The sequence below is a fragment of the Symphalangus syndactylus genome, chromosome 20, assembly GCF_028878055.3.
Source record: "Symphalangus syndactylus isolate Jambi chromosome 20, NHGRI_mSymSyn1-v2.1_pri, whole genome shotgun sequence".
NCBI classification, from domain to species: Eukaryota; Metazoa; Chordata; class Mammalia; order Primates; family Hylobatidae; genus Symphalangus; species Symphalangus syndactylus.
In genome coordinates this window covers 30,196,849-30,223,660 of record NC_072442.2, presented here as the reverse complement: position 1 = coordinate 30,223,660, position 26,812 = coordinate 30,196,849, and the positions used below count along the sequence as shown (strand labels likewise).

The window sequence follows — 26,812 nt, the reverse complement described above, 5'->3', positions numbered from 1 at the left end:
AAAAGTGTCCTTCTTATTAGCAAAAAGAATTTTGGAGGGAAAAACAAATGGCATCCTCAGACATCCTAGGACAGTCAGAAGCAGACAGGAGACTGAATGGGCTCGGGTGGGTGTGGAAGGTCACTGCAGGCTGCCAGTAGGACAGGCCTGGGCTCACAGGAGCAGGATGTGGGGAGGGGTATTGCCAGGCAGGGGTGGGGACCAAAGTGAAGGCCACCTGGTGGGAGCCAGTCAGAGGGGTGGGGCAGGGTTAGATCGCAAGGGAATCCAATGCCAGGGGGCCAGGGGATGTATTGCAATGTGGGCAACTGAACCTGAGATGTGACAAGACCAGTGATTTGGCGACCTGCCCAGGCAGGCCCAGCCCCCGGGGTCCTGAGATGACACATTCTAAACTCAGGTGACCCGGGCTTTGGGAGTTCACTAGCAACTGGCTGTCAGTCACGGGGCCTGGAACTTAGTAGGGGCTCTTCAGATATTTGTCACATGAATGAGCCAGACAGTAAGTGGAGATGCCCTTCCTAGTCACCTCCTGCCGGCGTTCACGCTGTGAACCAGCGAACTAGGCCACCGGCCTGACCCAGTTTTCCCTGTGGCCTGCCAAGCCCAAGGAGAAGCAGACGCGGCCGGCCGGCGCGGGAGTCCAGGGTGACTCGGAGGCGTGGCTCTGCAGTCGCCTTGGAGCGGCTGCCCTTCCGACGCCGCCTCGGCGATGACTCATCTCCGGTGGAGGAGAAAGGGACCTTTTTGAGCCCCCAGCTCCGGCGTCTCCTGGACAACACCGCCCTCCGGTGGCCGCGAGTCGGGAGGGCCGGGGAAGCCGCCTGAGAGGCAGCGCCCGAGCTCCCCACGAGCTGCCGTGCCATTGGAAGCGCCAGCGCCCTCCCCTCGGAGTCCAGCCAAGTCGAGGGGAAGAGTGGGAGAGAAATCGCCACCCCCTAGAGGGCAAGTGGGCTCAGCCCTAGGAAATGCTTGTTTCTCCAGCCCCTCCCAGACGCCCCGGGAAACGGCATCCCAGAGCTCCGCTCCCTGGAGGCCCCTCCAGAGAGGGACCCGGGGCCCCGCCCCGCAGCTGGAGAAGGGGTGAATGCCTTTCCTGCCGAAAGCCCTGCTTGTTGCGTCTCCAAGACCACGTGTCTGCTGCATTTTAAAAATAGTTGTGAACATCTGACTTTCTCTTTTTGTGAGTTGCCTATTCATATCTTTGGTCTGCTTTTCTATTTTTTCTCTAGTTGACGTACAGAAGCACTTTAAAAATGTCAGTTCTGTCAAATGTGTTGCAAATATTTTTCTAAGCTTAGAATTTTACCTTCTGATTTTGTTTTTGGTGATATTTGATACACCACACGACATTTTGATGTGGGATGACCTTTTGATATTTTTCTTTTTCTTTCTTTCTTTTTTTATTTTTGAGTCAGAGTCTCACTCTGTCACCCAGGCTGGAGTACAGTGGCATGATCTTGGCTCCCTGCAACCTACGCCTTCCGGCTCAAGCCATCCTCCCACCTTGGCCTCCCTAGTAGCTGGAACCACAGGTGCACACCACTACGCCCGGCTGATTTTTGTATCTTTTGTAGCGAGGAGGTCTGGCTATGTTGCCCAGGCTGGTCTTGAACTCCTGGGCTCAAGCAACCTGCCTGCCTTGGGCCTCCCAAAGTGCTGGGATTACAGGCTCGAGCCACTACTCCCGGCCTTGATGTTTTCCTTTATTCTTTCTCCCTTTTGTTTTTTTTAATTGTAAAACTGCTCCCATCGAGTATCACACAGACATTTCAGATCTATATTTTTTCTTTTCTGCTCCTCTTCCCCACTTCCCTCCCTCCATTTCCTCTTACTCCTTCATTTAGCTTTTAAACCCACCTGGGACTAATTTTGATATAAACTGGAAGATAAAGATCTAAACTTATTTTTTTCTGAATAGTCAACTTTTCATATGTCATTATTCAGGCTTTCTCTCTCTCTCTTTTGTTTGTTTGTTTGTTTGTTTGTTTGTTTGTTTGTTTTGAGACAGTCTTGCTTTTGTCTCCCAGGCTGGAGTGCAGTGGCGCAATCTCTGCTCACTGCAACCTGGGCCTATCAGGTTCAAGCGATTCTCCTGGCTCAGCCTTCCCAGTAGCTGGGATTACAGGCGCGTGCCACCATGCCCGGGTAAGTTTTGCATTTTTAGTAGAGATGGGTTTTCACCATGTTGACCAGGCTGGTCTTGAATTCCTGACATCAAGTGATCCACCCACCTCGGCCTCCCAAAGTGCTGGGATTACAGGCATGGGTCACCATGCCCAGCCCAGCCTTTCTCTTTTAGTAGAATATTTCCTCACTGGTTTGAAATATCACCTTGATTATAAACTAAATGCTTGGGCCTATTTCTGGCCAGGACCCTGACCTTACACATTAAGCCAAAGGATATGGACTTCTTAAAAAAATCATATTAGGCCGCTAATTATGGATTTAGGACATTTATTCACATTGTTATTAAGCTCCAACTAAAAGCAGGCTTGAATGAAGCATCTGCACAGGAAAACTGGATAGGAAATATTTCATTTAAAAGGACATAAACATGTTAAATTATTTTTTTAAATTTATTATTATTTATTTTTAATAGAGACAGGGTCTGGCTTTGTTGCCCAGGCTGGCTTTGAACTCCTGGGCTCAAGCAGTCGTCTTTCCTCAGCTTCCTAAAGTGCTGGGATTACGGCATGAGCCACCACACCTGGCCAACATTTTCAATTCTTATTATACAAAATGTCAAACCTTCCTCCAGAATGGACATAAATAGACTAATGCATATCCTCCCAGAAGCATACGAGAATGCCCTTTTCACTACACCATTCTGAGGTTGAGTATTATTTGTAAAACTACATCCCAATTTGAAAGGCAAAAATAGCATCTCATTGTTCTCTCATAATTTGCATTTCTTTAATGCTTGAGAGTGAATTTTTTCATGGTCATTTATAAAATACCTAGATATAAGCTTGACACAAAATGTGTATGTCCTATAAACAACAAAAACTTAACTAAGAGGTTTTAAATAAAGTTTACATACATGGAAAGGCATGTGATACTCGTGAATGGAAAGATGCCAGTTCTGGCTAAATTAATATGTAAGTTTTGTGTGATTCTTTTTTTTAACACATTTTTTCTTATTTTTAAAAAAATTAGAGACAGCTTCTTGCTGTGTTGCCCAGGCTGGGGTGCAGTGGTGTGCTCATGGCTCACTGTAACCTCAAACTCCTGAGCTCCTGTGATCCTCCCACCTCAGCCTCCCAAGTAGCTAGGACTACAGGTGCATGCCACCACGCCCAGCTAATTATTGTATTTTTATTTTTTTTATAGAGATGGTGTCTTGCTGTGTTGCCCAGGTTAGTCTCAAATTCTTTTTTTCTTTGGAAAGAGTCTCTCTCTGTCCCCCAGGCTGGAGTGCAGTGGTGCGATCTTGCCTCATTGCAACCTCCACCTCCCTAGTTCAAGCAATTCTCATGCCTCAGCCTCCTGAGTAGCTGGGATTACAGATGTGCACCACCATGCCCAACAAATTTTTTGTTTTTTAGTAGAGACGGGATTTTGCCATGTTGTCCAGGCTGGTCTCAAACTCCTGAGCTCAGGCAGTCTGCCCACCTCAGCCTCCCAAAGTGCTGGGATTACAGGCGTGAGCCATTGTGCCCGGCCTGGTCTCAAACTCTTGTGTTCAAGCAATCCTCCCGCCTCAGTCTCCCAAAGTGCTGGGATTATAGGTGTGAGCAACTGCACATGGCCAGTTTTGTGCAATTGTATTAATAATCAAAATTCCAATACGACATTTTTGGGGAATTTTACATAGTGAATCTAAAGGTCATAGACAAGTGGGGACAACCAAGAACACTTTGAAAAAATGGCCAGTGAAGGAGAACTTGTTCATATCAGCAGGTGTTCTAGAAGGACCCTCTAATCTCCCCACCCAGCTGGGATTTTGAAGAGATGTTGTAGTGAAGTTATCATTTTCAGAGACATGGGCCGGGTTAAGGGAACCAAGAGGGGAAATTGAAGCTTGTGCAACAGCAGGACTCCATTAGCACCCCAGACAGTTCGGAGGGTCGGCCACACCAAAGTTACAGTCCTAGGGCTGCAGCCACTGCCAGAACCACAGCAAAGCAGGGAGGGAGCAGGACAAATACATACCCCTTCCCCTCCTGTCACCTGTCCCCCTTGCTGTTGCCTCTTGATGGCTGAACCTTATTCAAAGTGGCCAGGGGAAGTAAGTGATTCAATGCTTAGGGCTGGCTCAGTCTCCGGGGGCACAGAGAAAGGTAGGGGAGGCTGCAAAGAGTATCCAGGGACACAGAGATTAATCAGGATATGTGGTAAGTCCACCTTGGGACACTTTTCTAAGAAAATCATCTGCCATCTGCTCAAATACTTTTTACAAGGATATGGACTGCAATATCACGCAGTTTCAAACAAGCCAACTTAAATGTTCAACAGCAGAAGATTCATTAAATAAAAAATGTTATGTCGGCTGGGCACGGTGGCTCACAAGTCATCCCAGCACTTTGGGAGGCTGAGGCAGGAGGATCACTTGAGGTCAGGAGTTCAAGACCAGCCAGTCCGACATGGCAAAACCCCGTCTCTACTAAAAATACAAAAACTAGCTGGGCATGGTGGTGCATGCCTGTAGTACCAGCTACTGGGGAGGCTGAGGCAGGAGGATCACTTGAGCCCAGGAGGTTGACGCTCAGTGAACTATGATTATGCTATGCCACTGTGCTCTAGACTGGGTGACAGAACGAGACCCTGCCTAAAAAATAGAAAGAAAGAAAGAAAGAAAAAAAGAAGAAGGAAAGAAAGAAAGAAAGAAAGAAAGAAAGAAAGAAAGACCTGAAAGGAGAGTCACCAAAAGGTAAAATATACTTATTTTGGAGTGTGGGATTGTGAGCAATATCAATTTCTTCTTTAAACTTTTTGGGTATTTTTCGATTTTCCTTTTATAGTCAGAAACAAATCCAAGAAATAGGCACAACCTTGAGACTAACAGGACTTAGGATGCTGAGAATGTTGCCACAGCTCACCTTCAGGATTGTCCGTGTTCCACTTTACTGTTGAACATGAACTTCATGTGTCAGTTCTCTGTGGCTGTGCATCAGGCAGTCCCATAATTTAGCGGCTTTAAACAGGCAATTTTTTTTTTTTTTTTTTTTTTTTTTTTTGGCAGTGTCTGGTTGACTGTGCGGTCTTTGCCTAGGGGTGGCTCATGTGGCTGTGGTCACTGGCAACAGGCTGGTGGGAATGTCCAAGAAGGCCTCTTGTACTTGCCTGGGGCCTTGGAGCCAGGCACCTCTGTTCTCCTCCAGGAATCTCCTGGTTCCTCTCACAGGGGGAGGGCCTGGACTTCTTGAGAGCATGGTGGCCTGCTTACAAGAGCAGGAGCCCCCCTGTGCAAATGTCTATCAAGCCCCTGCTTACATAGCTCTTGCTAATATCCAGTTGGCAAAGCAAACCACTTGGCCAAGTCCAGAGTCTGCATGAGAAGGGACTACACCAGGGTGCAAGTAGTAGCAGGTGGAGTTGGGTGGGGCACGGTTAGCAGTCCACCACATTTCTTCATAAGGCAAAAGCTGATTTCATCCGCTTATGTAAACTTCGTCAAAGATATCGCTAATGCTGTGTTAATCTTTTAAAAGAAAAACAGTGTCCCCAAGAGTCCACCTCCAGGAGAAAAAGCAACTTCCTAGCAGATGCTGAAGCTCGCAAGACTAATCTGGGCTTGGAAGTGTTAAAATAAAAGATTTTAATTTAAAAAGCAAAGAAAGGGCCGGGCTCAGTGGCTCATGCCTGTAATCCCACCACACTGGAAGCCAAGGCAGGCAGACTGCTTAAAGCCGGGAGTTTGAGACCAGCTTGACCAACATGGCGAAACCCCATCTCTACTAAAAATTGGCTGGGCATGGTGGCCTGTCCATGTAGTCCCAGCTACTTGGGAGGCTGAGATGGGAGAATCACTTGAACTGGGGACTCAGAGGTTGCAGTGAGTTGAGATTGCACTACTGCACTTCAGCCTAGGCAACAGAGCAAGACTGTCTCAAAATAAAATAAAAAGCAAAGAAAGTCCTTGAACCCATTGGAAACATCTTTCAAGGAGCGTGAAACCAACCCTTTTATCACATAACAAATATTAATGGAAAGACACGAGACGTTGCAGAGTATTACTAGATGCTGGAGTCTAGAGATTATCTATTTGACATTTAGGCAGACAGCAAGGAAAAAATACAAAGCACTAGGGAAGCAGGGAACCTCTCTAAATGCTGATAAGACGATGAACTGCGTTAGTCAGGGAGCACTTTGGGAGACTGAGGTGGGGGGATCATTTGAGGCCAGGAGTTCAAGAACAGCCTGGTTAACATGGGGAAACCCGTCTCTACTAAAAATATAAAAAAAATTAGCCATGCATAGTGGCAGGCGCCTGTAGTCCCCGCTACTCAGGAGGCCGAGACACAAGAATCGCCTGAACCCGGGAGGCGGAGGTTGCAGTGAGCCAAGATTGAGCCACTGCACTCCAGCCTGGGCGACAGAGCGAGGCTCCGTCTCCAAATAAATAAATAAATAAATAACAAAGTGAACAATTCAGTGGCATTCAGTATATTCATAATGATATGCAGTCATCACCTCTATCTAGATCCAAAGCATTTCCGTCACCCCCAAAAGAGAGCCACACCCATTATACAGTCACCTCCATTCCTCTCTCCTTACAGCCTGGCAACCACAAGTCTGCTTTCTGTTCCTGTGGATTTGCCTATTCTGGATATTTCATATAGGTGGAATCATACAATATGTGACCTTCTGTGCCTGGTTTCTTTCACTTAGCGTAATGTTTTCAAGGTTCATCCATGTGGTAGCATGAATATTTCATTAATTTTCAAAGCTAAATAATATTCCATTGTATGGACAGACCACAATTTGTTTATCCATTCATCCACTGATGGACATTTGGGTTGCTTCCACCCTTTGACTGTTGTGAATAGTGCTGCTATGAACATTTGTAGAAATCGTAATGTTGATGAAGTAAAAATTAGGGTAGCAACCTGGCAAAGCAGATTTTCTCATTTGTGAGATTTTTTTATATGAACACTTCTGGCTAATGCCTCTAATTCCAGCACTTTGGGAGGCCAAGGTGGACAGACTGCTGGAGCCCAGGAGTTTGAGACCAGCCTGGGCAACATGACAAAAACCTAGTCTCTACAAAAAATACAAAAATCAGCCAGGGCCAGGCGCAGTGGCTCACACCTTTAATCCCAGCACTTTGGAGGCCAAGGCAGGTGGATTGCTTGAGCTCAGGAGTTTAACACTAGCCTGGGCAACATAGTGAGATCCTATTTTAAAAAATTATTTTAATTTTTTTTCTTTTTTTTTTTTTAGATGGAGTCTCACTCTATTGCCTAGGCTAGAGTGTGGAGTGCAGTGGTGCGATCTTGGCTCACTGCATGCAGCCTCCACCTCCCAGGTTCAGGCGATTCTCCTGCCTCAGCCTCCCGAGTAGCCAGGATTACAGGCATGCACCACCACACCCAGCTAATTTTCATATTTTTAGTAGACATGGGGTTTGACCATGTTGGCCAGGCTGGTCTTGAACTCCTGACCTCAGGCAATCTGCCCGCCTCAGCCTCCCAAAGTGTTGGGATTATAGGTGTGAGCCACCAGGCCCGGCCTCCAATTTTTTTTTTAAATACAAAAATTAGCCAGGTATGGTGGCACGTGTCTGTAGTCCCAGCTACTTGTGAGGCAGAGGTGGGAGGATCATTTGAGCCCAGGAGTTCGAGGCTGCAGTGAGCCCAGATTGTGCCATTATACTCCAGCCTGGGTGACAGAGTGAGGCCCTTTCTCAAAAAAAAAAAAAAAAAAAAAAAAAATTATGGTGGTATAAAAGCAAACAACATTTTGCCATACACATAATAAAACCAGCTTTATTGATTTCTAGATATATCTGGGTCCAAAGAGAATGTTCTGTAGAGAGAAGGGAAGAAAATAATCATTTGTTGAGCACCAAGTGTCAGGGCTAATACATGGTAGCAAATGCTGCCCTGCCTGTATCTCCTGGACCACCTGGAGTCACCTGCAGGCAGCATCTTTAGGAAGGTGGCTTCCTACATCTCTGCCTAATGACATTCCCTAGATAAGGAGCACTTGCTCACATAGGGGCAGATCCAAGGCACTTCCTCATCCTGTAACCGAATGGCAGGTTAGTTTGCTTGCTGCATGCGGAGTCCAATTTTTTTTTTTTTTGAGATGGGGTCTCACTGTGTCATCTAGGCTGGAGGCCGTGGCTCATGCCTGTAATCCCAGCACTTTGGGAGGCTGAGGGTGGCAGATCACTGAAGCTCAGGAGTTCGAGACCAGCCTGGGCAACATGGGGAAAACCCGTTTCTACAAAAAAATAAAAAAATTAGCCAGGTAACCCAAACCCACTTGTGGTCTCAGCTATTCGGGAGGCTGAGGTGGGAGGATCACTTGAACCCAGGAGGCAGAGGCTGCAGTGAGCCGAGATCCTGCCACTGCACTCCAGCCTGGGTGACAAAGCCAGACCCTGTCTCAAATAAATAAATAAATAAATGAATGTCTGGTATAAATTAGTCCAAAGCTAGTTTAGGGGAAGGAGCACAGGTGTCTCGCCTTTAAATATACTGCTTTACTTTTGGAGCAGAAAGCAGGCACTTTTAAAAGTCAGGGGAAGAAGTGAGCAAGTGGGGGTCTGCGTGTTAGCTCTGGTACCTTATCTACTGGGCAGTCGAGCTGGTGACTGCTGGAGCCTTCGTGAGCAGGACTAGGCTGAGAACTCCCCAGGTGGGAGGGAGTCTCATAGAAATTGGCTGTTATCTCTCAAGGCAGCCTCTTGGTGAGCGAAAGTTCTGACGCAACCCGGTGGAGGGTTAGAGTTCCCTGACGGGCAGGCTTTGGTTTGCAAATCAACTGGTAACACCCTCAAGGAGAGATCCTTCTAGGAGCACATATAATTAGATGAACTTGCCTTGTATGGAGCATCTGCTGAACGGCGAGGTAAAAGGTTATATTTGCATGTCTAAAGGAATGAGTAGGAAGTGGGAAACTGGGGAACCGGGGAGCGAGAAAAGAAGAGAGAAAAAATAATTACACCATCTCTTAGAAAAACAGGGCTACTCAGTTACAGTCCCTCAGCTAAATACCCCCGAAGTGTGTTTTACCCAGGCTCACAGCCGTCCCTGGTGGGGTTGAGCCCCAGTTGCCCACTGCGGTTAACTCAGACTTCTAGGGCTTTCCTTCCTTCCGGTCTCACTGCTCCCCTCCCTCACTGCCTTTAGATTTCTGAACTCTACTTGCTGATTTACCTTGAGCAATTACTTAAACTCTGTGCCTTAGGGACCTCGTTTGTAACATAGGATGGTCCTAGTACTTGCTATGATGAGGACAAAAGAAGGTAACGTACAAAGTGCTTAGAACAGTGCCTGGCATATAGTATGTCCTCAAAAATGTCAGTCATGACTACATAAATAGAACAAGTACGCAGGCTGTGGGAAATAAAACTCACCCGGCCAGCTTCGGTTTCCACTTCTATGAAATGTACATCAAAATGCCTATTTTGAGAGATCACTGTGAGGGGTACGTTGAATGACATAACCTGTCAAGTACAAAGCACAGGGCTTGGCCCAGAAGGGGCCAGTGCTGGACAAGCTAACTGCTCTATTTTCATCAAGTGGCTGTGCTATCAAGAGAGAATGACCTCTACCAAGCAAGAAGGGCCAAAAGTTGGGGTGCACGTGAGAGCATTTCTGACTCCCAGGCCACTTCCTCCTTTGTCACTGGAGAAGGGTGCGATTTCAGGCAGGTCATGTCCCTTGGGCCTCGGTTTTAACATCCCTAAAAAGGAGTGATTGGACTTGGGGGATTGCTAAATGATGTCCTACCAGCTCTAAAGGTCTAGGGAGAGCCCCTGTCCTGAAATGGACACACACACACACACACACACACACACACATTCCTATACACACATAGACACACACATACTATACACACACACATTCCTATACACACATAGACACACACATACACACTATACACACACATACATTCACACAATACATACATATACTCACACATATACACACATGCTTATGTAACTGATGGGTTTTTCCTTCCTGCTGCACAAATAAAGAACACGCCATAGCAGTAAGGAAAGAATTTAGTTGACTCATAGCCAGCCACGCCACACAGGAGATGGAGTTATCACTCAGATCAATCTCCTCCAAGGCTCAAAGGCAATTTGGGTAAGGGGTGGGGGTGGCCAGGCAATGGGTGCTTGCTGCTGATTGATTGGAGTGGAGATGAAATCAGAGGGGGTCAAAGCTGTTGTCTTGAGCTGAGTCACTCCTGGATGGGGCCACAGGAGCCATCAGGTCCAGGTGGAGCCATGGGTGTCAGACAGGCAAAAAATATCTGAAAAGATATCCCAAAAGGTCAATCTACAATAGTGATGTTATCTGCAGGATCCCTCTGGAATAATGGCTACACCTTATCAGAAATCAGATTCCTCTTCTCCCCCTAGTCTAATGGCCTTTCATCAGCTTTAAAAGGCAGTTGACTTTCGGGGAAGGCCTAGTATAATTTAAAATATAACATTGGTAGGGTGCTGTAGTTCATGCCTGTAATCCCAGCACACTCGGAGGCTGAGGTGGGTGGATCACTTGAGACCAGGAATTCGAGACCAGCCTGGGCAACATGGCAAACCCCATCTCTAGTAAAAATATAATAAAAGTAGCTAAGTGTAGTGGCACAGACCTGTCTCAGCTACTCGGGAGGCTGAGGCATGAGAATCACTTGAACCTGGGAGGCAGAGGTTGCAGTGAGCTGAGATCGCACCACTGGACCCCAACCTGGGCAACAGAGAGAGACCCTGCCTCTAAATAAACAAACAAACAAACAAACAAACAAACAAACGATAACCTAAATGTCTCCCAAAGTTAGCTTAGCTTAAGCCCAGGAATGATTAAGGCAAATGCGAGATGGGGGTGGGTTAGATTAGATCTCTTTCACTGCCATAATTTCCTCAATGTTACAATCTTTGCAAAGGCGGTTTCACTCACACACACACTGCAGAGAGGAACCCTCTGTGGCCACACTGGGCCAGTCAGTCACCTCTGGAAGCCTTAGTTTCCAGGCTCGGTCGGCCTTGAAAATCACCCTAGAGAAGAATAACGTGTCTAGAAAACATTTCCAGGCACTTCCATGTGCTGTGCAAATGCTGTTTTCTTCTTAGGTCCCTCCTCTCCTTTTGTCACTTTGCAAATGTCTGCAGCTGCCTTGCCAAGTATGGGGTCAGGTCACATTGCTCTGCCGAGGGCTGGGCTGGGGCCCAGGAAGCTAGACCCTCCAGATCAGCCTGCCCTGTCCTCCCACCCACCTCTTCCCAGCCCCTGCAAGAATTCAGTTAGCCAGGAGGAAGAAGGCAACAGCCCTTGGGGGTGCTTTACTGGGCTCCTCAAACATGGCTGCAGGCCTTCCCAGGAAGCCAGGTTGAGAGAAAACTGCAGAACAGATGGGGCCTGGGAAGGAGGAAGCATTGGACTGAAGAGGCACAGAGACGAGCCAGGAGAGGGCTGAGTGATGCAGATGCAGCCCCTGGGCTGGCTCCAGGCCTTAGACACACATGGCAGGCCTTTGCTCTGTGCCTGGACAGCTCCAGTGGGCAGGCAGAACAATTTTGTTTTTCTGTACCTGTGCCCCATTTCTGATTCGGAGTTCCTTTGCCATCAGGCTGGTGGGGAAAAATATGTAACTACTTTATTTTTTGGAGACAGGGTCTCTGTCACCCAGGCTGGAGTGCAGTGGTTCCATCTCGGCTCACTGCAACCTCCACCTCCAGGGTTCAAGCAATTCTCCGGCCTCAGCCTCCCGAGTAGCTGGGATGACAGGTTCATGCCCCTGTGCCCAGCTAATTGTTGTATTTTTAGTAGAGATGGGGTTTCACCATCTTGCCCAGGCTGGTCTCAAACTCCTGGGCCCAAGCAATCCACCCGCCTCAGATTCTGCTGGGATTACCACCCCACCCGGCCTAAATATGTAACTTCTTCCAGGATTTATGTCTTAGTTCTGAGGACTTCGTGCAACAGCACGTGGTAGGAGAATGGGACTTTGTTCTTCAGAAAACCATCCATCACTTCTCATGTTGTCCTTGCCCCACCCCCAGGACCCCTTCAGGGCCAATGTTTTCTTGTTACTTCAACGTGGTCAGCCTAAAGGATCTCACTGCCTCCCTGAGAACTGCTCTGGGGCCGCAGATCTCTTGCTCTCTGTCATTCCTTTCTGGGACAGGAGACCCTGCTGGTTCTGGAGGAGTGTGGGGTCTGGTCTCCCCTCTGCTTCTGGCCAAGGTGCCTTGAGCATTTGCATGAATCTTCTCTTCCCCTTTTCTCGCTTTTAGACACCAGCTCAGTTCCCTAAGGGTTCAGGCCTTTAAGAAAGAGTTTTAGGGTACTCCCCACTCTGCCCCCGCCCTCAAATCTGCTTGAATATGGGAAAGGAAATGGGAAAATACAGGGAGAAAAATGAACGTCGATGAGTGTCTCAAAGTAATATCCTGCCACATACATTATCCCATTTGATCTCACCACAATCCTCTGAGTTGTTTTATTTTTATTTTTATTTTTATTTTTTTGAGATGGAGTTTCGCTCTTGTTGCCCAGGCTGGAGTGCAGTGGGGCGATCTTGGCTCACTGTAACCTCTGCCTCCTGGGTTCAGGCGATTCTCCTGCCTCAGCCTCCCAAGTAGCTGGGATTACATGCACACGCCACCACACCTGGCTAATTTTGTGTTTTTAGTAGAGATGGGGTTTCTCCATGTTAGTCAGTCTGGTCTCAAACTCCTGACCTCGGGTGATCCGCCTGCCTCAGCCTCCCAAAGTGCTGGGATTACAGGCATGAGCCACCGCACCGGCCTACAATCCTCTGATGTTATCCACATTTAATAGATGGGGAAACCAAGGCTTAATAAGGTCATGTAACTAGTAATTCTGTGTCCTTCCCATCTATATTCCTGAAAACACTGAAGTAGATCCCAAACTTTTTTTTTTTGTACACAGAACTCTTTTCTTTCTTTCCTTCCTTCCTCCCTCCCTCCCCCTCCCTCTTTTTTTCTTTCTTTCTTTCGAGACGAGGTCTTGCTGTGTTGCCCAGGCTGGTCTCAAGTGTTCCTCCCACTTTGGCCTCCCCAGCGTACTGGGATTACAGGTGCACCCAGCCCACAGAACTCTTTATTCAAAAGAATCTCCCTTGAAAAACCTGAAAGTGTGTGTTGCTGCTCTGGTCAAAGGCAACTGGGACAAGGAGCTCAGGGGTTGCCTCCTTATCTTCACCTCTGGATGTACCTGTGACACTTTTGTGACTTCACAGGCCCCAAGAGCACATTTGGAAACCTCTGGGCTGTATGTCCTCCAGGCAGTTTCTAAGGCCAACCCCTCAACTCACTATGCATGGATTGTGACACTCCTTGGTGCCCAGCCCAGCGGATTTCCTTGGAAGATGCTGGCTTCTTGGCACTTGTAGTCAAAACGTCCCGCTTTGTTCTTCCCCAGACTGCTGGGCCCCACTCCTGGATGGGATGTCAGGGCCAGATCCATGGCTTCCTGAGAGAATCTGGAGGCTAGCCCACCTCCTGCTGCCCAATCCCTCCAGTGTGTCCAACATAATCAGCCCAAACTGCATGGGGCCAATTTATTTAAATAAATGTTAATCCTGCTCAGAGCTAGATGAATGGGGCTTTTGGAAACAGTGCTACAACTTGTTCCCTGAGGTAAGTCTTTTTTCCTTTTTTGCAATCATCTCTTCACTGAGGCTGCTGCCATCTCATCCCCTTTTGATTCATAAAATCAATGTGCCTAGAAATGTTCAGCCTGGGCAATACAGTGAGACCCTGCCTGTACAAAAAATTAAAAAAAAAAAATTAGCTGAGCATGGTGGTATGTGCCTGTAGTCCCAGCTACTCAGGAGGCTGAGGTGGGAGGACAGTTTGAGCCCAGGAGGCAGAGATTGCAGTGAGCCAGGATCATGCTACTGCATTCCAGCCTGGGTGACATAGAAAGACTCTGGCTCGGAAGGAAGGAAGGAAGGAAGGAAGGAAGGAAGGAAGGAAGGAAGGAAGGAAGGAAGGAAGGAAGGAAGCAGTAATGCCCACAGCCCTTGGGTTTTCGTAGCTCATCCCTCCATCCATCCACTCATGGGATAAACATCAGATGAACATCTGAGTACTAGGTGCTGTGCTGAGCCCTTGTCTTCCAAAGACAAGGAAGACTCATCTCCCGTACAGTGCCCAGTTCCCAGTTCCCAGCTCATGCCTCTGTGCTTTTCCAGCCCTGGGAAATTGTCGTGGACATTTGCTGGCACTGGGCCACTCAGCCTTGGTTTCCCCTCACAGCTCTCTGCTCTCCCTTCCCATTGCCTGCCTCCTGCCAGCACAGTCTTGGTGAGACACTACATCGGCGAGCCTTGCCCTCCCATCCTGGAAGCCAAAGGGATCTCTGAAGGTTTTCCCTGCCACAGTTCTTCCTCTCCCTGCCCCAGTGAGATTAAAGCATCGACACCTGACCTCAATCCTTCCGGTCAGAGCCCTTCCCAGGACTTTGAAACAAGGTAGGAGAGGCAGTTGACTTCTCCACCACAGCCACACAGCCTGACTGCCAGCAACCTCTCTGCTGCTTCCTGTTCTTTGTCCAGACCTAGTTCTCCAGCCTTCCTGTGGGTTCTGGGCATCTCCAAAGTTTTCTTTTTAATTTAAAGACAACCAGAGTTTGTTTCTGTTTCCCACAGTTAAGGATCCCCAGCCAGGCATGGTGGCACACGCCTATAATCCCAGCACTTTGGGAAGCCAAGGCGGGAGGACTGCTTGATGCCAGGGGGTCCAGACCAGCTTGGGAAACATAGTGAAACCCTGTCTCTACAAAAGATTTTAAAATTAGCTCTGCTTAGTGGCATGGCCTGTAGTCCTAGCTACTCGGGAGGCTGAGGCAGGAGGATCTCTTGAGCCTCAAGAGGGTTCAAGGTTACAATGAGCTATGATGGAACCACTGTACTCCAGCTTGGTAACAAAACAAGACCCAGTCTGTAAAAAATAAATACATTTTTAAAAAAGATCCTTGACCAACATACTGGGTTCTGGCTGTTATTTCAATTGTATCTAACATGCTGGAAACATACTTTGCCAAGCACCTGTTCTGGGCCAGGTGTTGTGGATATATTGACCTGGAGGAAGACAGACAAGTAAACCGTCAGTGTTTAAATTACGGGAAATGTTGTGGAACCCTAGAGAACAATAGAGGAAGAGGTCAGCTCCACCTGAAGGGAGGAGGGGCCAGGAAAGCTTCAGAGAGCAGGTCATCCCAAGTGGGGGGTCCCTGTTTTTGCCCCTGCCCCCACCTGCAGCCCCTCAGCCTTCTCAACACAGCAACCTGAGGGATCATTTACAAATCAGATCAGGTCACAGCTGGGCTCAGAGCTCTCGGATGGCTCTCATCTCACTCAGAGTCAAAGCTGAGGTCCTGCTGAAGCGGCGTCATTATCTGGGGTAAACACCTGAGGTTCCTTGTCTCACGCCAGGGAAATTGAAGACATGGACACACAAGAAGTGAGTTTAAGAGTGGAGGTTTAACAGGCGAAAGAAAGAGAAAAAGAGAATGGCTTTCTTTCCTGCAGAGAGAGAGAGAGAGAGGGTCCTGAGTGGATCTTCCGGTTTTGTGGTTAAAAGCACGGGTTTTACAGAGGAACTTGATGAGAAGGTGGTGTCTGATTTACATAGGGCCTGAGCGATTGGTTGGGCCCGGTGTGACGTTTGCATAGTGCGTGAAAAAGCTGGCCATCCCACCCTAATCTTTTATTATGTAGATGGCGTCTCTGTCTGGCCGGCGCCATGTTGTCTGTTCCTTACTGTACATGTGGTTGACAAAGAAAAGGGAAGATGGAGCCTCCATGTTGAACATGACATTTTGGCCCCCAGGTAGCATTTTCCTATTGGCACAGCTGCCAGCAATCACCCGTGCAAGCTTCCAGCTTGCTTACCTATGTCTGCAGCTTGATTTTACAGGCTGCTCTTTGTTAGAAAAAGAAATGATTTGGGGGCTGCTTTTTATTAAAAGGAAAACCTTACCGAGGACTTCCTTACCCTCATTATCTGCCTAAGAAATTTCTTTTATTTTTATTTTATTTTATTTTATTTTGAGACAGAGTCTTGCTCTGTTGCCAGGCTGGAGTGCAGTGGTGCGATCTTGGCTCACTGCAGCCTCCGCCTCCCGGGTTCAAGCAATTCTCTTACCTCAGCCTCCCGAGTAGCTGGGACTACAGGCACGCACCACCATGCCCAGCTATTTTTGTATTTTTAGTAGAGACAGGGTTTCACCATGTTGGCCAAGATGGTCTTGATCTCTTGACCTCGTGATCCGCCCTCCTCGGCCTCCCAAAGTGTTGGGATTACAGGCGTGAGCCACCATGCCTGGCCAGAAATTTCTTTTTAACTCCTATATCACTACGATGCTCTACAAGGCCTTATATGCCAGCAAAGACTGTATCACCTGGTCCCTGTGCAGCTGGGTAGGGCCTAGTGCCAACCTCAGCAATGGAATGAAACTGCAGTAGGTGGGTGCATCTTCCCCGTCACTTGCCTAAGAGGAAATGCTGGACTTGAACTTCTTCACTGTACCTTCCCACTCTGCCTAGAATGTCCACAGCCGGAGCAGCCCCGGAACACACAAGGAGGGGTTAACTCCTGGCTCCTGAATGACCGTGTGGAACAGAGCTGCCTTCTGTCCATCATATGTGCAGTGGGGCCTCCAAGGTTTCAGAAGTGAGCGGCCCTGCTCTGCTGCCCTCTCATGTTCCTGCAGCTGGTTTTCATAAGTATTTGGACTTTTCTATCTCTGTCAGATGTTAGTTATCAGCATGTTTTCCTCCAGGTTTCTTCTAAGTTGCAGCTGCCTTAAATCTGCTGTAGGCTAGGAAATCAGACCATCAAGTTTCCTAGAACAGTGACTAAAGTAAACAGGTTCTGAGGGAGGCATGAGAAGACCACTTATGACAAAAGTGGGTGTGACTTAGCAAATGGGCTCTGAGGTGCCTAGAGCTTCTCAGAGGCTGTCTTGACCTTATTCTCATTTCCTCTTGTTTTCCAGACTTTGGAGTTTGCTGAAATGTAACCTCAGAATAAGTGGGGTGTGACTGCCCTCTCTCCTTTGAGGGAAAAGAAAACGTATTTTCAGGCCAGGCACGGTGGCTCATGCTTATAATCCCAGCACTTTGGGAGGCTGAGGTAGGTGGATCGCTCGGGTTCAAGAGTTTGAGGCCAGCCTGGGCAAAACACTGTCACAACAAAAAATACAAAAATTAGCCAGGCATGGTGGCGCACGCCTGTGGTCCCAGCTACTTAGGAGGCTGAGGTGGGAGGATTGCTTGAGCCCGGGAGGTTGAGGCTGCAGTGAGCCATGATTGCACCACTGCACTCCAGCCTGGGTGATAGGGCCAGACTATGTGTCAAAAAATAAAAGAAGTATTTTCATCCCTCCTTATTAACAGGGAAATTGTGACCCAAAGACAATACTCATCAAAAGCCAACCAGTTTTTAGTGATCTGAGAGTTTGTTTTTTAAAAAAAAAATCCTGGCTAGGCACGGTGGCTCATGCCTGTAATCCCAGCACTTTGGGTGGCTGAGGCAGGCGGATTACCTGAGGTCAAGAGTTTGAGACAAGCTGGGCGGGCCAACATGGCAAAACCCCGTCTCTACTAAAAATACAAAAATTAGCTGGGTGTGGTGGTACATGCCTGTAATCCCAGCTACTTGGGAGGCTGAGGCAGGAGAATCACTGGAACCTGGGAGGTGGAGGTTGCAGTGAGCTGAGATCACGCCATTGCACTCCAGCCTGGGCAACAGAGGGAGACTCTGTCTCAAAAAAAAAAAAAAAAAAAAAAAAAAAAAAAAAAAATTCCAACTAGTTTTTCTATGGAAATAGACAAGTTTTTAAAAAATTTATATAATAAAGGAATAAAGGGCCAAGACTAGCTAGGACACTATTGAAGAAGAAAGTGAGAAATAAGATGGGAGGGCTTGTCCTACCATAATAAAGAATTATTATTAGCAAAGACAGACAAAGAGACCATGGGGCTGAACAGAGGACCCAGAGGTGGGCCACATATTGATGGGAACTTGGACTGTGACAGAGGTGGTTTTACTACACATCAGCGGGAAAATAAGACACCAATTTGTACATAATACCAGAACAACTGGCTAACAGATGCAAAATATAAAACTAGATTCCTTCCTCACATCGTACACAAAGATAGACTCCGGATATATTTTTTAAAACTAAATATAAAAAGCCAAACTTTAAAACTTAAAAAAAATCTGCAAGCAAATACAACCATGAACTTGAAGGGGGGTGGGTTTCTTAAATAAGATAAGGACATATTTTATAAAGGAAAATGTTGATGAATTTGACTACCTTGAAATTTTAAACTTCTTTATGATGAAAGGTACCATAAATATGAAAAGGCAAGATATTGGCAATTCATTACAACTTGTTTGTGTCCAGAATACATCAATAAAAGAAGAACAATTCAAGAGAAACAGGAACTTCACAGAAGAGGAAACCGGAATTGTCATAAACAAATGAAAAATGCTCAACCTCACTAGTAGTTATGAGAATTCAAAACAAAATAAAGACTTCATTTCACACTCATCAGATTGGCAAAAATTAAAAAGCCTAATAACACCATATTGGCAAAGATAATGGGGAAATGAGAAGTCATAAGCGGCTGTTGGGAATATAAATTGGTAGAAGCTTAAAATCTTTTATTTGCAATTCCAAAATAGAAAAATTCTGAAAACTAAGTTTGCTCCCCTAAATTTGGTTTAAACTCCTTTATGTATGTATGTATGTATGTACGTATGTATGTATTTATTTTTGAGATGAGTCTTGCTCTGTCGCCCAGGCTGGAGTGCAGTGACGAGATCTCGGCTCACTGCGTTCTCTACCTCCCGGGTTCAAGAGATTCTCCTGTCTCAGCCTCCTGGCAACCTCCATCACATCTGGCTAATTTTTGTATTTTTAGTAGAGAAGGGGTTTTGCTATGTTGGCCAGTCTGGTCTCGAACTCCTGACCTCAGGTGATCCGCCATCGGCCTCCCAAAGTGCCGGAATGACAGGCGTGAGCCACAGCGCCCGTTCTGGTTTAAACTCACTTTGTGGCAAAACCTGATATGAACCAATTTGAGGCTACCTGTAGTGTTAATATTAACATATTAATTTAATATATTGATGGCAGCGGCGGGCCGTCCGCAGCGCTGGGGCGCGGGCGGCGGTGGCAGGAGCGGCTGCTGGAGCAGCAGTGGCGGCAGCGGGTACCCTGTGCCCGTTTCCCTGAGGCAACCGACTGCGCCGCCCCCACCCTCGCGCGGCCAGGCAGGACGTGCCTCCAGGCCTGAGCGTCCGGGGCTCCGGACCCTGGCCCCGCGTCGCCGCTCTTGCCCGCTGCTGCTGCCCGGAGGCCGCTGGGAGGAGGCGAAGCTGGGGCCGCATTCGGGGGCCCAGCGCCGGAAGGGAGAGCGGCGCCTGCCCTACCAAGGGTGCGGACTTCCTGCGCCTCCGGAGGAGGCTCTGCGCAGGGCTGCCCGGGGCAGCGTCCCTGGGGTCCACCCCTCATCGGGGTGACCGCGGGCCTGACACTCCAGAAGGCTGGGCCTGGGCCCACGATCCGCTCCCGGAGGCGCCCCGCCCCGGGCCGTGCCGCGAGCCGGGCGAGGGGAACTCCGGGCTGCCCCTGAGCGCCGGGGCCACGGGGGTAGGCTCGCGGAGAGGACGCCCCTGCCCCAGACCCGGCCACGGCCCAGCGAGGACCAGGCGACCCCGCCCCAGGCCGCGAGGGGTGCGGCCCGGGCATCACGCTCCACGTAGCAGGCGGGAGCCAGGAGAGGCAGGAGCCGCCCAAGTCCGGGCTGTGGACCCGGGCCTCTCTGCATTTTGCGGGGCCCAGGAAGGTGCTCGCCTTGTCCTTGCAGGCTTGGAGGTTACTGCTCTCATTGCTTGGCCTCTGCTCGCTCCCGGCCCCCGCTCGGATCTCGAAGTGGGGTTGGGGCCCAGCCCGAGGGCTGTCACACCCCGGCCTGGTGTGGGCACGCTAGGGGCAGTGCTGACACGCCCCACTGGTTTCAGATCAACTTTGGAGAATTTGGCGATAGCTAGTAAAAGCCGAAGATGTGCACGCACTGTGATCTAGCAACCATATGCCTCGCAAAATAGGCCAGGCGCGGTGGCTCATGCCTGTAATCCCAGCACTTTGGGAGGCTGAGGCGGGTGGATCACTTGAGCCCAGGAGTTTGAGACCATCCTCCCGGTCAACAGGGCAAGACCCCTGTCTCTACAAAAAATTTAAAATTTAGCTGGGTGTGGTGGCATGCGCCTGTAGTCTCAGCTACTTGGGAGGCTGAGGTGGGAGGATTGCTTGAACCTAGGAAGTTGAGGCTTCAGTGAGCTGTGATTGTGCCAATGCACTCCAGCCTGGGTGACAGAGCAATACCCTGTCTCAAAAGGAAAAAACACCCACACATCGATACAAGAATTTTCACTGCAATGCTGTGTGTAATAACAAAAATGGAAACAACCAACAGTCCATTAGGAAAGGAACAAATAAATAAACAGGTTTATTCAAACAATGGGCAACTATGGAGTATTTAAAATTAACGAATCAGATCTACAATGTACTAACACGGGTAAACCTCAAAAATGAGTGAAAAAGCAAATTTCAAAAAGATTTACACAGCATGATAGTATATATGTACATATATTGTTAATATATGTGTTATATTTGTGTATGTGATCCCAACACTTTAGGAAGCTGAGGTGCGTGGATCACTTGAGACCAGGAATTCGGGACTAGCCTGGCCAACATGGTGAAACTCCATCTCTAATAAAAATATAAAAATTAGCCAGGCGTGGTGGCTTAGACCTGTAATCTCAGCTACTTTGGAGGCTGAGGCAGGAGGATTGCTTCCTGGGTCCCCATATTTTATATATGTATGAAATATACATATTATCGATATAGTATTGTATATATTGATATATACCTCTGTAGTAAATGTGTATGTATGTATGTGTATATATACATGGTCAAGAAGGATCTACACTAACTTGAGACACTGGTTACCTATACAAGGGAAAATGGGAGGGCTTTAGATTTATCAGAGTTTTGGGGATTTTTTTGTTTTGTTTTTTTGAAAAAAGAAATAGCAAATGTGGCAAAATGTTGACATTTGTTAAACCTGTGTGGGCAAGTACAGAGGTCTGTTTAGTATTCTTTTTGCCATATTGTATTATATTTTTTGAGACAGAGTCTCACTCTTGTCACCCAGGCTGGAGTGCAGTGGCACAATCTCGGCTCACTGCAGTCTCTGCCTCTAGGATTCAAGCGATCCTCCTTCCTCAGCCTCCTAAGTAGCTGAGATTACAGGCACCTGCCACCACCCCTGGCTAATTTTTGTATTTTTAGTAGAGACAAGGTTTCACCACGTTGGCCAGGCTGGTCTTGAACTCCTGGCCTCAAGTGATCTGCAGGCCTTGACCCCACCCCCGCCGCCACCCAAAGTGCTGGAATTACAGGCATGAGCCACTGTGCCCAGCCTGGGTTTGCTATTAAAGGCAGTTTGGCTCTCAGTGCACCCCTTTCCCACGTGATGCCTTCTGACATGTTATGACATGAGGCCCTCTCCAGAGGCCAAGCAGATGCAGTCCCTTGACCTACGACTTCCCAGCCTCCAGAATTGTAAGAAATAAATTCTTTTCTTTACAATTTACCCAGTCTCGGGTGTTCAGTTATAGCAATAGGAAACAGATGAAGACACTGTTTTCCACAGTGACTGGACAATTTTACATTCCCTCCAACTGCACAAGGGTTTCAATTTCTTCACATTCTTGTCCACACTTATTATTTTCTGTTTTTGTTTCACAGTAGCCATTCTGATGGGGGTAAGGTGATATCTCATTGTGTGGCTTAAAAAAAAAAAACAACATTACTTTTGTTGGAAACAAATAATGTGCCTCAAGATGTTGGCAACGAGTCATGATATAGACATATATTTCATACAGTGTGTTTCTCCCTTTAATCACATTCCAGCAGGAGGTAGAATACCTCCTTGGCTATGAGGAGCAGAAGTATTTGATGGGTTGTGTAAGTTGGTCTCCTCATACTTGTACACACACCAAGCATTTCCCCTCCAAAGCATCATATTCAGAAAGACAAAGATCACAGATACATTTAGGAATCCCATGCTGGTCACAGAGCCAAGATAACACATCATCATGATTTCTTACAAGCAGAAGTTCCTGAACAATATTTTGACCAGTAGTTATTCTAATATCTTCAAGAGCTTTTGCCCAAGCAAGCTTTTGAAGTGCTCACCAATCGCAAAAGATGGCAACAAGAGTAATGACAAAGCCAATCATGGGAAGTTTATGACTACCCTGATATAGGTTCCTGTAACCAACATAAAGCAGGACAGCAATGCAGTACAGGAAGACAGAGACTGCAAATGCAACAGAATTGTGCAGAAGAACAGTCATCTCCTAGGAGGACTTGACTTTCCAATTTATATCATACACATTAATACCTGGAGGTGACTGAAATGATGCCTGATTTAACCTGAATGGATAATCAGAAGTAGCTGTAATAGATTTATCAGTAACTGTAGGAGGACAATTCACTTGAATTTCTGTTTGCTCTTAAAAACCTCCACAGGTGGCAAAAGAGAAGATGGAAGCCATCTACTCCAGGCCCTTGAGGAAGCTGAGCGGCTCCCTGAGTAGGGTAGAGGTCTATCCGGAAGGCAACATCCTCTAAAGGAAGGAAGGAGAGTCAGGATGGTGGGGGCCTCACTACGGTTTTGATTTGCGTTTCCCTAATGATTAGTGATGTTGAACATCTTCCCAAGTGCTTATTGGCCGCTTGTTTATTTTCTTTGGAGAAATCTCTATTCAAGTCCTTTGCCCATTTTTGAATCAGGATTGATTTTTTGTGGTCTAGTTGTAGTTCTTTATACACTGTGGATATTGATTCCTTATCAGATCTATGATTTGAAAATATTTTCTCCCATTCTATAGGTTGCTTTTTTCACTCGTTGATTATCCTCTTTGACACACCCATGGAGAAGATTTTAAAGGGCAGGTAGAAGTCAGACAGTTTGAGCAGCAGCGTAGTGAAGAGAAGGCCTTTCAATAGAAGGAAATAGCCTGTGCAAACATACAGAGGAGAGAACCGCAACATGTAGGTAGTTGGGTCTTGCTAGTACACTGGTGAGGGGTAGGAGGTGGGGACAGGTGAGACTGGAGGAACCACATGACAGAGGACGGTCCTAGGTCTGCGAAGTAGCTGGACGTCGTTCTAAGGTGGCACTACTCAAAGAGTGGTCTGAGGACCCTGGCCCAGCACCCCCTACTAGGAGTTTGTTAAAAATGCAAATTCCGGCTGGGATCCTGGCTCATGCCTGTAATCCCAGCACGTTGCGCGGCTGAGGCGGGAGGATTGCTTGAGTCTAGGAGTTTGAGACCAGCCTGGGCAACATAGTGAGACCCCATTTCAATAAAAAAGAATAATTAAAAAAATGCAAATTCATGGAGGCCCAGTTTTGGCCTGCTGAATCAGAATCTCTGGGGTGGGGCCGGGGGATCCGGGTTTTAACCAGCCCCCAGGATTATTCTGAGGTTCAGTAGAGTTTAAGGGAAGTGGAGGAACCGCCGAGGGGTCGGCTAAGGTTTTGGAAACATCCTTGGTGAGAAAGACGGCCCGGGTTGTTCTTCAGGCAGGGCACCCTGGGCTTGGCTGCGTCCCCATCCTCTTCCAGCCGCCCCGTCCCCGCCTGAGTTCTGGCCGCCCTCCGACCCCTCTGGGCCCGCCCTGCGCCCTAGCCTCCTCTCCGCCGTGGGGTCCGGGGTCAGGGGCGCGCGGCTGCAGCCAGGCCCACATTCCTCTTACTTCCCGCCATTGTCCTGGGTTCCTGTGGCCGCGTCTCCACACTCGCTCCCGGCCGCCCCACAGTCCCGGGGAGTGATGACTCATTTCCTTTCCCCCGCTGACATCATCGTGTCCCCAGCGTGGCCCGGCCGGGGCGGCGGCCTGCGCACTCCCAGGTCTCCTCCCAGCCCTTCTCGGCGCGCGGGCGCAGGCGCGGTGCGGCCCTTCTCGGCCGGCAGGGGGCGCCGGAGCCCGCCGGGGCCTCCCGGGCCGCCCCCGCCACGGCCTGGGCCGGCGAAGAGGGAGGGACAGAGAGCGGCCGCGGTCCCGCTCGCCCGCTGAGGGCCTGGCTGGGAGTCAGAGCTCTCACGGTCACGGATAGGGAAGCTGAGTCCCGAGCCTTGACCAAGGCAGCACAGCCCACCCTGGGAAGTAGGGGACTGGAATTCAGGACGCTCGGCCCCAGGCCCGTGGTTTCCCACAGACCTGCAGGTGTTAATCCTCCCGCACCCCATGGTATGTATTTTCAGCACAAAGTCTGCAGAAATATTCCCCCGATTTCCATCACTTGTAGGCCCTGAAACGTGGTCGCCCCTGGAATCACCAGGAGCCGAGGGCCACTTGGGCTCCACCTGGGAAGCACGTGGAGCCTGCATTTATTGGGCGGCGCTGCCCCCGGCTGACCTGGCTGTGTCGGGAGGTGCCCCTCACCCTCGCATCCACTCCGGCTTCCCAGCACCCACTGCTGGTCCTCAGGACCCGACCCTGTCCCCTCTGCCTTCCCTGTCAGGTTTCAGGGAGGCAGAGGAACTCACTCAGCCTGAAAATGTCAGATATTTCATAAGACCTAGAGCCACCTAAGAGTGCGTCCCTTTAAGACACATGGAAGAAGTCATGCAAGGCCACACGGTGAGCTAGAGCTGAAATCATACCTGTCCTGCCTTAGACCTGTCACCTCCCATGCTGCCCAGATAATGAATGCAAAATGCTCCACCCAGTGTCTGACAGCAGTCAATGAATGGTAGTCATTGTCATTAGGAAGCTAGTTGCCTAGCTTCTCAGGGCCTCAGGCTTCCTCATCTGTAAAAAGGACACAGTAGTACAATACCTTATTGTGAGGATTAAATGAGCTCATGCATGGAAGGTACTTACAGCAGTGGTGTCCAGTAAGCATGCAACAGTCCACCAGCGCTTGGGCTCCATGAAAGGGGGGTTCTGTTGTCTGTTTCTTGTTTGTTTGTTTTGTTTTGTTTAGACAGGGTCTTAACTCTGTCACCCAGGCTGGAGTGCAGTGGTGCGATCATGGCTCACTGCAGCCTTGACCTCCCCAGGTTCAAGAGATCCTCCCATCTCAGCCTCCCAAGTAGCTGGTACTACAGGCAAGTGCTACCATGCCTGGCTAATGTTTATGTTTTCTGTAGAGACAGGGTTTCACCATGTTGAAACCTGACCAGACTATGTCAGGCTGGTCTCACACTCCTGGTCTCAAGCCATCCACCCGCCTCAGCTTCCCAAAGTGTTGGGATTACAGGCGTGAGCCACCGCGCCCGGCCTCTGTTGTTGTCTTTTCTTCTTTGACAAATAAAATCTCATGTATTTATAATATACAACATGATGCTTTGATATATGTATACACTGTGTGTCCCTGGAATGGCTAAGTCAAATTAATTAACATATGCATTACTCTGTATACGTATATGTGTGTTGTTGTCTTTGTGTACTACTATATCTTTAGCACCTAAAACAGTGTCTGGCACAAAGTAAGAACCCAGTAAGTGGAAAGAAGGAAGGAAGGGAGGGAGGGAGGGAGGGACAGAGGGAGGAAGGAAAGAAGGAAGGAAGGAAAGAAGGAAGGAAGGAAGGAAGGAAGGAAGGAAGGAAGGAAGGAAGGAAGGAAACCAACCAACCTATTATTACTGCCTCAGCTGATTTTCCTCTAGGACTTAGGCCTGTCAGAGCAGCCCTGGTGGACCGTAAGGGAAGATTCCTGAGGGTCTGTTTGCTTGAGGGCTAGAGGGCTTCCTGGGAAGCAGTCATCCTGGGGAAAGAGAGTTGAAGAGCATAAGAGCGTTTCAAGGACAGGGCAAGGAGAAAAGAGGGATTTGGGGTAGAGCCTCCTCGGTGTTCACAGGAGCACTGTGGAGAGCAGTGGACGATTTCAGGAACATGCCAGAACAAGCATCATCACAGTCAATCAGTGGTAGCTTCAGGACAATCTGGTGGCCTCACACCTGCTTTGGACACTGATAATTTGGTTGCTTTGGTTATTGGTTTTGCTTTTATTTTTAAAATTTTTGTTTACTTATTTAGTTTTTTGAGATGGAGTCTCGCTTTGTCGCCCAGGCTGGAGTGCAGTGGTACGATCTTGACTCACTGCAACCTCTGCCTCCTGGGTTCAAGTGATTCTCCTGCCTCAGGCTCCTGAGTAACTAGAATTACAGGCACCTGCCACCACGCCCAGCTGGATTTTGGTTTTGTTTTTAAATCAGCATTAGCTGTGAGTGGTTGAGTCCTGGGGAGCATCCCTCAGAAGGCCGTGAGACACCTGCTGGGCCTTCCCAGGAAGGTCTGCAGGAACTGCTGGCACAGAGCCAGAGAAGCCAGTTACTGTGAGGTGGGGGGGTCTCCCTATGTTGCCCAGGCTGGTCTTGAACTCCGGGCCTCAAGCAATCCTCCCGCCTCAGCCTCGCACAGTGCTGGGATCGCCTCCTTGTCGTTCCTCACCATGCCCTGCTCACTCCACCTTAGCACCTTTGCTGTTCCCTCCATCTGTAATCTCTCAGAAACAGCCAAGACTCACTTCCTCACTTTTTCAGATTTTATCTCAAGTGTCACCTACT

At 48.4% G+C, this 26,812-nt stretch overlaps 1 long non-coding RNA gene and 1 pseudogene across 1 annotated transcript; one reads left to right on the top strand and one right to left on the bottom strand.

The window, feature by feature from the left end:
* Positions 1–14,030: 14,030 nt before the first annotated feature.
* Positions 14,031–19,094, top strand: LOC134735385 (uncharacterized). Its single transcript, XR_010118430.1, has 3 exons — positions 14,031–16,617; positions 17,151–17,287; positions 18,564–19,094. It is a non-coding gene; the product is annotated as an uncharacterized lncRNA (long non-coding RNA).
* Positions 19,095–20,641: 1,547 nt separating this feature from the next.
* Positions 20,642–24,003, bottom strand: LOC129469632 (synaptophysin-like protein 1; annotated as a pseudogene).
* Positions 24,004–26,812: the final 2,809 nt, after the last annotated feature.